Below are 9,447 nucleotides of genomic sequence, written 5' to 3'. Positions count from 1 at the left end.
ACAGCGGGTCTTTTCAAGAGATATAAAATTGTAAGGGAAAGCTTTGATAAACCCCCCCCCCAAAAAAAAAAAAAAAAAAAAAAAAGAAACTTGCCCAGCCTCAAGCTGCTTAGCATTTGCGATCTGACCAGAGCTGGCACATTCAGCTTAGAGTGGCCAATGACAGATTGTTCAAACCAGTGCGGCTCTTTTCAAGAGGAATACAATCGTCAGGGAAAGCTTGGATCAAAACGAAAAAACCAAGTCAACGGTACCAGGGATTCCCAGCCAGTCTCCCATGCTGGTACTTGCCTAGCCTCAAGCTGCTTAGCATTTGTGATCTGACGAGGGCAGGCACATTCAGCTTAGTGTGGCCATTGACCGATTGCTTTCGCGTCTGCTAGTCTTTTCAAGATGAAAACAATCGTAAGGGAAAGCTTTGAGAAAAAAAAAATAGCAAGTCAACGGTACCGGGGATTCCCAGCCAGTCTCCCATGCCGGTACTTGCCCAGCCTCAAGCTGCTTAGCGTTTGCGATCTGACGAGGGCAGGCACATTCAGCTTAGAGTGGCCATTGACGGACAACTAGCACCACAGCGGGTCTTTTCAAGAGATATAAAATTGTACGGGAAAGCTTTGATAAACCCCCCCCCCCAAAAAAAAAAAGAAACTTGCCCAGCCTCAAGTTGCTTAGCATTTGCGATCTAACCAGAGCTGGCACATTCAGCTTAGAGTGGCCAATGACAGATTGTTCACACCAGTGCGGCTCTTTTCAAGAGGAATACAATCGTCAGGGAAAGCTTGGATGAAAACGAAAAAACCAAGTCAACGGTACCAGGGATTCCCAGCCAGTCTCCCATGCTGGTACTTGCCTAGCCTCAAGCTGCTTAGCATTTGCGATCTGACGAGGGCAGGCACATTCAGCTTAGTGTGGCCATTGACCGATTGCTTTCGCGTCTGCTAGTCTTTTCAAGATGAAAACAATCGTAAGGGAAAGCTTTGAGAAAAACAAAATAGCAAGTCAACGGTACCGGGGATTCCCAGCCAGTCTCCCATGCCGGTACTTGCCCAGCCTCAAGCTGCTTAGCGTTTGCGATCTGACGAGGGCAGGCACATTCAGCTTAGAGTGGCCATTGACGGACAGCTAGCACCACAGCGGGTCTTTTCAAGAGATATAAAATTGTAAGGGAAAGCTTTGATAAACCCCCCCCCCAAAAAAAAAAAAAAAAAGAAACTTGCCCAGCCTCAAGCTGCTTAGCATTTGCGATCTAACCAGAGCTGGCACATTCAGCTTAGAGTGGCCAATGACAGATTGTTCACACCAGTGCGGCTCTTTTCAAGAGGAATACAATCGTCAGGGAAAGCTTGGATCAAAACGAAAAAACCAAGTCAACGGTACCAGGGATTCCCAGCCAGTCTCCCATGCTGGTACTTGCCTAGCCTCAAGCTGCTTAGCATTTGCGATCTGACGAGGGCAGGCACATTCAGCTTAGTGTGGCCATTGACCGATTGCTATCGCGTCTGCTAGTCTTTTCAAGATGAAAACAATCGTAAGGGAAAGCTTTGAGAAAAACAAAATAGCAAGTCAACGGTACCGGGGATTCCCAGCCAGTCTCCCATGCCGGTACTTGCCCAGCCTCAAGCTGCTTAGCGTTTGCGATCTGACGAGGGCAGGCACATTCAGCTTAGAGTGGCCATTGACGGACAACTAGCACCACAGCGGGTCTTTTCAAGAGATATAAAATTGTAAGGGAAAGCTTTGATAAACCCCCCCCCCCAAAAAAAAAAAAAAAAAAGAAACTTGCCCAGCCTCAAGCTGCTTAGCATTTGCGATCTGACCAGAGCTGGCACATTCAGCTTAGAGTGGCCAATGACAAATTGTTCACACCAGTGCGGCTCTTTTCAAGAGGAATACAATCGTTAGGGAAAGCTTGGATCAAAACGAAAAAACCAAGTCAACGGTACCAGGGATTCCCAGCCAGTCTCCCATGCTGGTACTTGCCTAGCCCCAAGCTGCTTAGCATTTGCGATCTGACGAGGGCAGGCACATTCAGCTTAGTGTGGCCATTGACCGATTGCTTTCGCGTCTGCTAGTCTTTTCAAGATGAAAACAATCGTAAGGGAAAGCTTTGAGAAAAACAAAATAGCAAGTCAACGGTACCGGGGATTCCCAGCCAGTCTCCCATGCCGGTACTTGCCCAGCCTCAAGCTGCTTAGCGTTTGCGATCTGACGAGGGCAGGCACATTCAGCTTAGAGTGGCCATTGACGGACAACTAGCACCACAGCGGGTCTTTTCAAGAGATATAAAATTGTAAGGGAAAGCTTTGATAAACCCCCCCCCCCCCCAAAAAAAAAAGAAACTTGCCCAGCCTCAAGCTGCTTAGCATTTGCGATCTAACCAGAGCTGGCACATTCAGCTTAGAGTGGCCAATGACAGATTGTTCACACCAGTGCGGCTCTTTTCAAGAGGAATACAATCGTCAGGGAAAGCTTGAATCAAAACGAAAAAACCAAGTCAACGGTACCAGGGATTCCCAGCCAGTCTCCCATGCTGGTACTTGCCTAACCTCAAGCTGCTTAGCATTTGCGATCTGACGAGGGCAGGCACATTCAGCTTAGTGTGGCCATTGACCGATTGCTTTCGCGTCTGCTAGTCTTTTCAAGATGAAAACAATCGTAAGGGAAAGCTTTGAGAAAAACAAAATAGCAAGTCAACGGTACCGGGGATTCCCAGCCAGTCTCCCATGCCGGTACTTGCCCAGCCTCAAGCTGCTTAGCGTTTGCGATCTGACGAGGGCAGGCACATTCAGCTTAGAGTGGCCATTGACGGACAACTAGCACCACAGCGGGTCTTTTCAAGAGATATAAAATTGTAAGGGAAAGCTTTGATAAACCCCCCCCCCAAAAAAAAAAAAAAAAAGAAACTTGCCCAGCCTCAAGCTGCTTAGCATTTGCGATCTAACCAGAGCTGGCACATTCAGCTTAGAGTGGCCAATGACAGATTGTTCACACCAGTGCGGCTCTTTTCAAGAGGAATACAATCGTCAGGGAAAGCTTGGATCAAAACGAAAAAACCAAGTCAACGGTACCAGGGATTCCCAGCCAGTCTCCCATGCTGGTACTTGCCTAGCCTCAAGCTGCTTAGCATTTGCGATCTGACGAGGGCAGGCACATTCAGCTTAGTGTGGCCATTGACCGATTGCTTTTGCGTCTGCTAGTCTTTTCAAGATGAAAACAATCGTAAGGGAAAGCTTTGAGAAAAACAAAATAGCAAGTCAACGGTACCGGGGATTCCCAGCCAGTCTCCCATGCCGGTACTTGCCCAGCCTCAAGCTGCTTAGCGTTTGCGATCTGACGAGGGCAGGCACATTCAGCTTAGAGTGGCCATTGACGGACAACTAGCACCACAGCGGGTCTTTTCAAGAGATATAAAATTGTAAGGGAAAGCTTTGATAAACCCCCCCCCCCAAAAAAAAAAAAAAAAAAAGAAAAAAGAAACTTGCCCAGCCTCAAGCTGCTTAGCATTTGCGATCTGACCAGAGCTGGCACATTCAGCTTAGAGTGGCCAATGACAGATTGTTCAAACCAGTGCGGCTCTTTTCAAGAGGAATACAATCGTCAGGGAAAGCTTGGATCAAAACGAAAAAACCAAGTCAACGGTACCAGGGATTCCCAGCCAGTCTCCCATGCTGGTACTTGCCTAGCCTCAAGCTGCTTAGCATTTGCGATCTGACGAGGGCAGGCACATTCAGCTTAGTGTGGCCATTGACCGATTGCTTTCGCGTCTGCTAGTCTTTTCAAGATGAAAACAATCGTAAGGGAAAGCTTTGAGAAAAAAAAAATAGCAAGTCAACGGTACCGGGGATTCCCTGCCAGTCTCCCATGCCGGTACTTGCCCAGCCTCAAGCTGCTTAGCGTTTGCGATCTGACGAGGGCAGGCACATTCAGCTTAGAGTGGCCATTGACGGACAACTAGCACCACAGCGGGTCTTTTCAAGAGATATAAAATTGTAAGGGAAAGCTTTAATAAACCCCCCCCCCAAAAAAAAAAAAAAGAAACTTGCCCAGCCTCAAGCTGCTTAGCATTTGCGATCTGACCAGAGCTGGCACATTCAGCTTAGAGTGGCCAATGACAAATTGTTCACACCAGTGCGGCTCTTTTCAAGAGGAATACAATCGTTAGGGAAAGCTTGGATCAAAACGAAAAAACCAAGTCAACGGTACCAGGGATTCCCAGCCAGTCTCCCATGCTGGTACTTGCCTAGCCCCAAGCTGCTTAGCATTTGCGATCTGACGAGGGCAGGCACATTCAGCTTAGTGTGGCCATTGACCGATTGCTTTCGCGTCTGCTAGTCTTTTCAAGATGAAAACAATCGTAAGGGAAAGCTTTGAGAAAAACAAAATAGCAAGTCAACGGTACCGGGGATTCCCAGCCAGTCTCCCATGCCGGTACTTGCCCAGCCTCAAGCTGCTTAGCGTTTGCGATCTGACGAGGGCAGGCACATTCAGCTTAGAGTGGCCATTGACGGACAACTAGCACCACAGCGGGTCTTTTCAAGAGATATAAAATTGTAAGGGAAAGCTTTGATAAACCCCCCCCCCCAAAAAAAAAAAAGAAACTTGCCCAGCCTCAAGCTGCTTAGCATTTGCGATCTAACCAGAGCTGGCACATTCAGCTTAGAGTGGCCAATGACAGATTGTTCACACCAGTGCGGCTCTTTTCAAGAGGAATACAATCGTCAGGGAAAGCTTGAATCAAAACGAAAAAACCAAGTCAACGGTACCAGGGATTCCCAGCCAGTCTCCCATGCTGGTACTTGCCTAACCTCAAGCTGCTTAGCATTTGCGATCTGACGAGGGCAGGCACATTCAGCTTAGTGTGGCCATTGACCGATTGCTTTCGCGTCTGCTAGTCTTTTCAAGATGAAAACAATCGTAAGGGAAAGCTTTGAGAAAAACAAAATAGCAAGTCAACGGTACCGGGGATTCCCAGCCAGTCTCCCATGCCGGTACTTGCCCAGCCTCAAGCTGCTTAGCGTTTGCGATCTGACGAGGGCAGGCACATTCAGCTTAGAGTGGCCATTGACGGACAACTAGCACCACAGCGGGTCTTTTCAAGAGATATAAAATTGTAAGGGAAAGCTTTGATAAACCCCCCCCCCCAAAAAAAAAAAAAAAAGAAACTTGCCCAGCCTCAAGCTGCTTAGCATTTGCGATCTGACCAGAGCTGGCACATTCAGCTTAGAGTGGCCAATGACAGATTGCTCACACCAGTGCGGCTCTTTTCAAGAGGAATACAATCGTCAGGGAAAGCTTGGATCAAAACGAAAAAACCAAGTCAACGGTACCAGGGATTCCCAGCCAGTCTCCCATGCTGGTACTTGCCTAGCCTCAAGCTGCTTAGCATTTGCGATCTGACGAGGGCAGGCACATTCAGCTTAGTGTGGCCATTGACCGATTGCTTTCGCGTCTGCTAGTCTTTTCAAGATGAAAACAATCGTAAGGGAAAGCTTTGAGAAAAACAAAATAGCAAGTCAACGGTACCGGGGATTCCCAGCCAGTCTCCCATGCCGGTACTTGCCCAGCCTCAAGCTGCTTAGCGTTTGCGATCTGACGAGGGCAGGCACATTCAGCTTAGAGTGGCCATTGACGGACAACTAGCACCACAGCGGGTCTTTTCAAGAGATATAAAATTGTAAGGGAAAGCTTTGATAAACCCCCCCCCCAAAAAAAAAAAAAAAGAAACTTGCCCAGCCTCAAGCTGCTTAGCATTTGCGATCTAACCAGAGCTGGCACATTCAGCTTAGAGTGGCCAATGACAGATTGTTCACACCAGTGCGGCTCTTTTCAAGAGGAATACAATCGTCAGGGAAAGCTTGGATCAAAACGAAAAAACTAAGTCAACGGTACCAGGGATTCCCAGCCAGTCTCCCATGCTGGTACTTGCCTAGCCTCAAGCTGCTTAGCATTTGCGATCTGACGAGGGCAGGCACATTCAGCTTAGTGTGGCCATTGACCGATTGCTTTCGCGTCTGCTAGTCTTTTCAAGATGAAAACAATCGTAAGGGAAAGCTTTGAGAAAAACAAAATAGCAAGTCAACGGTACCAGGGATTCCCAGCCAGTCTCCCATGCCGGTACTTGCCCAGCCTCAAGCTGCTTAGCGTTTGCGATCTGACGAGGGCAGGCACATTCAGCTTAGAGTGGCCATTGACGGACAACTAGCACCACAGCGGGTCTTTTCAAGAGATATAAAATTGTAAGGGAAAGCTTTGATAAACCCCCCCCCCCAAAAAAAAAAAAAAAAAAAAAAAAAGAAACTTGCCCAGCCCCAAGCTGCTTAGCATTTGCGATCTGACCAGAGCTGGCACATTCAGCTTAGAGTGGCCAATGACAGATTGTTCAAACCAGTGCGGCTCTTTTCAAGAGGAATACAATCGTCAGGGAAAGCTTGGATCAAAACGAAAAAACCAAGTCAACGGTACCAGGGATTCCCAGCCAGTCTCCCATGCTGGTACTTGCCTAGCCTCAAGCTGCTTAGCATTTGCGATCTGACGAGGGCAGGCACATTCAGCTTAGTGTGGCCATTGACCGATTGCTTTCGCGTCTGCTAGTCTTTTCAAGATGAAAACAATCGTAAGGGAAAGCTTTGAGAAAAAAAAAATAGCAAGTCAACGGTACCGGGGATTCCCAGCCAGTCTCCCATGCCGGTACTTGCCCAGCCTCAAGCTGCTTAGCATTTGCGATCTGACGAGGGCAGGCACATTCAGCTTAGAGTGGCCATTGACGGACAACTAGCACCACAGCGGGTCTTTTCAAGAGATATAAAATTGTAAGGGAAAGCTTTGATAAGCCCCCCCCCCCCAAAAAAAAAAAAGAAACTTGCCCAGCCTCAAGCTGCTTAGCATTTGCGATCTAACCAGAGCTGGCACATTCAGCTTAGAGTGGCCAATGACAGATTGTTCACACCAGTGCGGCTCTTTTCAAGAGGAATACAATCGTCAGGGAAAGCTTGGATCAAAACGAAAAAACCAAGTCAACGGTACCAGGGATTCCCAGCCAGTCTCCCATGCTGGTACTTGCCTAGCCTCAAGCTGCTTAGCATTTGCGATCTGACGAGGGCAGGCACATTCAGCTTAGTGTGGCCATTGACCGATTGCTTTCGCGTCTGCTAGTCTTTTCAAGATGAAAACAATCGTAAGGGAAAGCTTTGAGAAAAAAAAAATAGCAAGTCAACGGTACCGGGGATTCCCAGCCAGTCTCCCATGCCGGTACTTGCCCAGCCTCAAGCTGCTTAGCGTTTGCGATCTGACGAGGGCAGGCACATTCAGCTTAGAGTGGCCATTGACGGACAACTAGCACCACAGCGGGTCTTTTCAAGAGATATAAAATTGTAAGGGAAAGCTTTGATAAACCCCCCCCCCAAAAAAAAAAAAAAGAAACTTGCCCAGCCTCAAGCTGCTTAGCATTTGCGATCTAACCAGAGCTGGCACATTCAGCTTAGAGTGGCCAATGACAGATTGTTCACACCAGTGCGGCTCTTTTCAAGAGGAATACAATCGTCAGGGAAAGCTTGGATCAAAACGAAAAAACCAAGTCAACGGTACCAGGGATTCCCAGCCAGTCTCCCATGCTGGTACTTGCCTAGCCTCAAGCTGCTTAGCATTTGCGATCTGACGAGGGCAGGCACATTCAGCTTAGTGTGGCCATTGACCGATTGCTTTCGCGTCTGCTAGTCTTTTCAAGATGAAAACAATCGTAAGGGAAAGCTTTGAGAAAAACAAAATAGCAAGTCAACGGTACCGGGGATTCCCAGCCAGTCTCCCATGCCGGTACTTGCCCAGCCTCAAGCTGCTTAGCGTTTGCGATCTGACGAGGGCAGGCACATTCAGCTTAGAGTGGCCATTGACGGACAACTAGCACCACAGCGGGTCTTTTCAAGAGATATAAAATTGTAAGGGAAAGCTTTGATAAACCCCCCCCCCCAAAAAAAAAAAAAAGAAACTTGCCCAGCCTCAAGCTGCTTAGCATTTGCGATCTAACCAGAGCTGGCACATTCAGCTTAGAGTGGCCAATGACAAATTGTTCACACCAGTGCGGCTCTTTTCAAGAGGAATACAATCGTTAGGGAAAGCTTGGATCAAAACGAAAAAACCAAGTCAACGGTACCAGGGATTCCCAGCCAGTCTCCCATGCTGGTACTTGCCTAGCCCCAAGCTGCTTAGCATTTGCGATCTGACGAGGGCAGGCACATTCAGCTTAGTGTGGCCATTGACCGATTGCTTTCGCGTCTGCTAGTCTTTTCAAGATGAAAACAATCGTAAGGGAAAGCTTTGAGAAAAACAAAATAGCAAGTCAACGGTACCGGGGATTCCCAGCCAGTCTCCCATGCCGGTACTTGCCCAGCCTCAAGCTGCTTAGCGTTTGCGATCTGACGAGGGCAGGCACATTCAGCTTAGAGTGGCCATTGACGGACAACTAGCACCACAGCGGGTCTTTTCAAGAGATATAAAATTGTAAGGGAAAGCTTTGATAAACCCCCCCCCCCCCAAAAAAAAAAAAAAAAAAAAAAAAAAGAAACTTGCCCAGCCTCAAGCTGCTTAGCATTTGCGATCTGACCAGAGCTGGCACATTCAGCTTAGAGTGGCCAATGACAGATTGTTCAAACCAGTGCGGCTCTTTTCAAGAGGAATACAATCGTCAGGGAAAGCTTGGATCAAAACGAAAAAACCAAGTCAACGGTACCAGGGATTCCCAGCCAGTCTCCCATGCTGGTACTTGCCTAGCCTCAAGCTGCTTAGCATTTGCGATCTGACGAGGGAAGGCACATTCAGCTTAGTGTGGCCATTGACCGATTGCTTTCGCGTCTGCTAGTCTTTTCAAGATGAAAACAATCGTAAGGGAAAGCTTTGAGAAAAAAAAAATAGCAAGTCAACGGTACCGGGGATTCCCAGCCAGTCTCCCATGCCGGTACTTGCCCAGCCTCAAGCTGCTTAGCGTTTGCGATCTGACGAGGGCAGGCACATTCAGCTTAGAGTGGCCATTGACGGACAACTAGCACCACAGCGGGTCTTTTCAAGAGATATAAAATTGTAAGGGAAAGCTTTGATAAACCCCCCCCCCAAAAAAAAAGAAACTTGCCCAGCCTCAAGCTGCTTAGCATTTGCGATCTGACCAGAGCTGGCACATTCAGCTTAGAGTGGCCAATGACAAATTGTTCACACCAGTGCGGCTCTTTTCAAGAGGAATACAATCGTTAGGGAAAGCTTGGATCAAAACGAAAAAACCAAGTCAACGGTACCAGGGATTCCCAGCCAGTCTCCCATGCTGGTACTTGCCTAGCCCCAAGCTGCTTAGCATTTGCGATCTGACGAGGGCAGGCACATTCAGCTTAGTGTGGCCATTGACCGATTGCTTTCGCGTCTGCTAGTCTTTTCAAGATGAAAACAATCGTAAGGGAAAGCTTTGAG

General features: G+C 48.0%; 31 pseudogenes; all 31 read right to left on the bottom strand.

The window, feature by feature from the left end:
• Positions 1-242: 242 nt before the first annotated feature.
• On the bottom strand, positions 243-361 carry LOC143800350 (5S ribosomal RNA; annotated as a pseudogene).
• A 77-nt stretch (positions 362-438) lies between these two features.
• Positions 439-557, bottom strand: LOC143799425 (5S ribosomal RNA; annotated as a pseudogene).
• Positions 558-801: 244 nt separating this feature from the next.
• Positions 802-920, bottom strand: LOC143801637 (5S ribosomal RNA; annotated as a pseudogene).
• Positions 921-997: 77 nt separating this feature from the next.
• LOC143799424 (5S ribosomal RNA) lies at positions 998-1,116 on the bottom strand (annotated as a pseudogene).
• A 249-nt stretch (positions 1,117-1,365) lies between these two features.
• Positions 1,366-1,484, bottom strand: LOC143801626 (5S ribosomal RNA; annotated as a pseudogene).
• Positions 1,485-1,561: 77 nt separating this feature from the next.
• Positions 1,562-1,680, bottom strand: LOC143799423 (5S ribosomal RNA; annotated as a pseudogene).
• A 251-nt stretch (positions 1,681-1,931) lies between these two features.
• Positions 1,932-2,050, bottom strand: LOC143798090 (5S ribosomal RNA; annotated as a pseudogene).
• Positions 2,051-2,127: 77 nt separating this feature from the next.
• Positions 2,128-2,246, bottom strand: LOC143799422 (5S ribosomal RNA; annotated as a pseudogene).
• Positions 2,247-2,492: 246 nt separating this feature from the next.
• On the bottom strand, positions 2,493-2,611 carry LOC143798802 (5S ribosomal RNA; annotated as a pseudogene).
• A 77-nt stretch (positions 2,612-2,688) lies between these two features.
• Positions 2,689-2,807, bottom strand: LOC143799421 (5S ribosomal RNA; annotated as a pseudogene).
• Positions 2,808-3,056: 249 nt separating this feature from the next.
• LOC143801614 (5S ribosomal RNA) lies at positions 3,057-3,175 on the bottom strand (annotated as a pseudogene).
• Positions 3,176-3,252: 77 nt separating this feature from the next.
• Positions 3,253-3,371, bottom strand: LOC143799420 (5S ribosomal RNA; annotated as a pseudogene).
• Positions 3,372-3,630: 259 nt separating this feature from the next.
• On the bottom strand, positions 3,631-3,749 carry LOC143801603 (5S ribosomal RNA; annotated as a pseudogene).
• A 442-nt stretch (positions 3,750-4,191) lies between these two features.
• LOC143798089 (5S ribosomal RNA) lies at positions 4,192-4,310 on the bottom strand (annotated as a pseudogene).
• A 77-nt stretch (positions 4,311-4,387) lies between these two features.
• LOC143799419 (5S ribosomal RNA) lies at positions 4,388-4,506 on the bottom strand (annotated as a pseudogene).
• A 245-nt stretch (positions 4,507-4,751) lies between these two features.
• LOC143798801 (5S ribosomal RNA) lies at positions 4,752-4,870 on the bottom strand (annotated as a pseudogene).
• Positions 4,871-4,947: 77 nt separating this feature from the next.
• On the bottom strand, positions 4,948-5,066 carry LOC143799416 (5S ribosomal RNA; annotated as a pseudogene).
• Positions 5,067-5,315: 249 nt separating this feature from the next.
• LOC143801592 (5S ribosomal RNA) lies at positions 5,316-5,434 on the bottom strand (annotated as a pseudogene).
• A 77-nt stretch (positions 5,435-5,511) lies between these two features.
• LOC143799415 (5S ribosomal RNA) lies at positions 5,512-5,630 on the bottom strand (annotated as a pseudogene).
• Positions 5,631-5,877: 247 nt separating this feature from the next.
• On the bottom strand, positions 5,878-5,996 carry LOC143801579 (5S ribosomal RNA; annotated as a pseudogene).
• Positions 5,997-6,073: 77 nt separating this feature from the next.
• LOC143798634 (5S ribosomal RNA) lies at positions 6,074-6,192 on the bottom strand (annotated as a pseudogene).
• Positions 6,193-6,450: 258 nt separating this feature from the next.
• On the bottom strand, positions 6,451-6,569 carry LOC143801568 (5S ribosomal RNA; annotated as a pseudogene).
• Positions 6,570-6,646: 77 nt separating this feature from the next.
• Positions 6,647-6,765, bottom strand: LOC143800406 (5S ribosomal RNA; annotated as a pseudogene).
• Positions 6,766-7,011: 246 nt separating this feature from the next.
• Positions 7,012-7,130, bottom strand: LOC143801556 (5S ribosomal RNA; annotated as a pseudogene).
• A 77-nt stretch (positions 7,131-7,207) lies between these two features.
• Positions 7,208-7,326, bottom strand: LOC143799414 (5S ribosomal RNA; annotated as a pseudogene).
• Positions 7,327-7,572: 246 nt separating this feature from the next.
• Positions 7,573-7,691, bottom strand: LOC143801543 (5S ribosomal RNA; annotated as a pseudogene).
• A 77-nt stretch (positions 7,692-7,768) lies between these two features.
• LOC143799413 (5S ribosomal RNA) lies at positions 7,769-7,887 on the bottom strand (annotated as a pseudogene).
• Positions 7,888-8,134: 247 nt separating this feature from the next.
• On the bottom strand, positions 8,135-8,253 carry LOC143798088 (5S ribosomal RNA; annotated as a pseudogene).
• A 77-nt stretch (positions 8,254-8,330) lies between these two features.
• On the bottom strand, positions 8,331-8,449 carry LOC143799412 (5S ribosomal RNA; annotated as a pseudogene).
• Positions 8,450-8,906: 457 nt separating this feature from the next.
• On the bottom strand, positions 8,907-9,025 carry LOC143799411 (5S ribosomal RNA; annotated as a pseudogene).
• Positions 9,026-9,266: 241 nt separating this feature from the next.
• Positions 9,267-9,385, bottom strand: LOC143798087 (5S ribosomal RNA; annotated as a pseudogene).
• Positions 9,386-9,447: the final 62 nt, after the last annotated feature.

Source organism: Ranitomeya variabilis, chromosome 1 (genome assembly GCF_051348905.1).
Source record: "Ranitomeya variabilis isolate aRanVar5 chromosome 1, aRanVar5.hap1, whole genome shotgun sequence".
In the NCBI taxonomy this organism is placed as follows: Eukaryota; Metazoa; Chordata; class Amphibia; order Anura; family Dendrobatidae; genus Ranitomeya; species Ranitomeya variabilis.
Note: the sequence above shows the minus strand (reverse complement) of the source record. Positions and strands in the feature narration are given on the sequence as shown.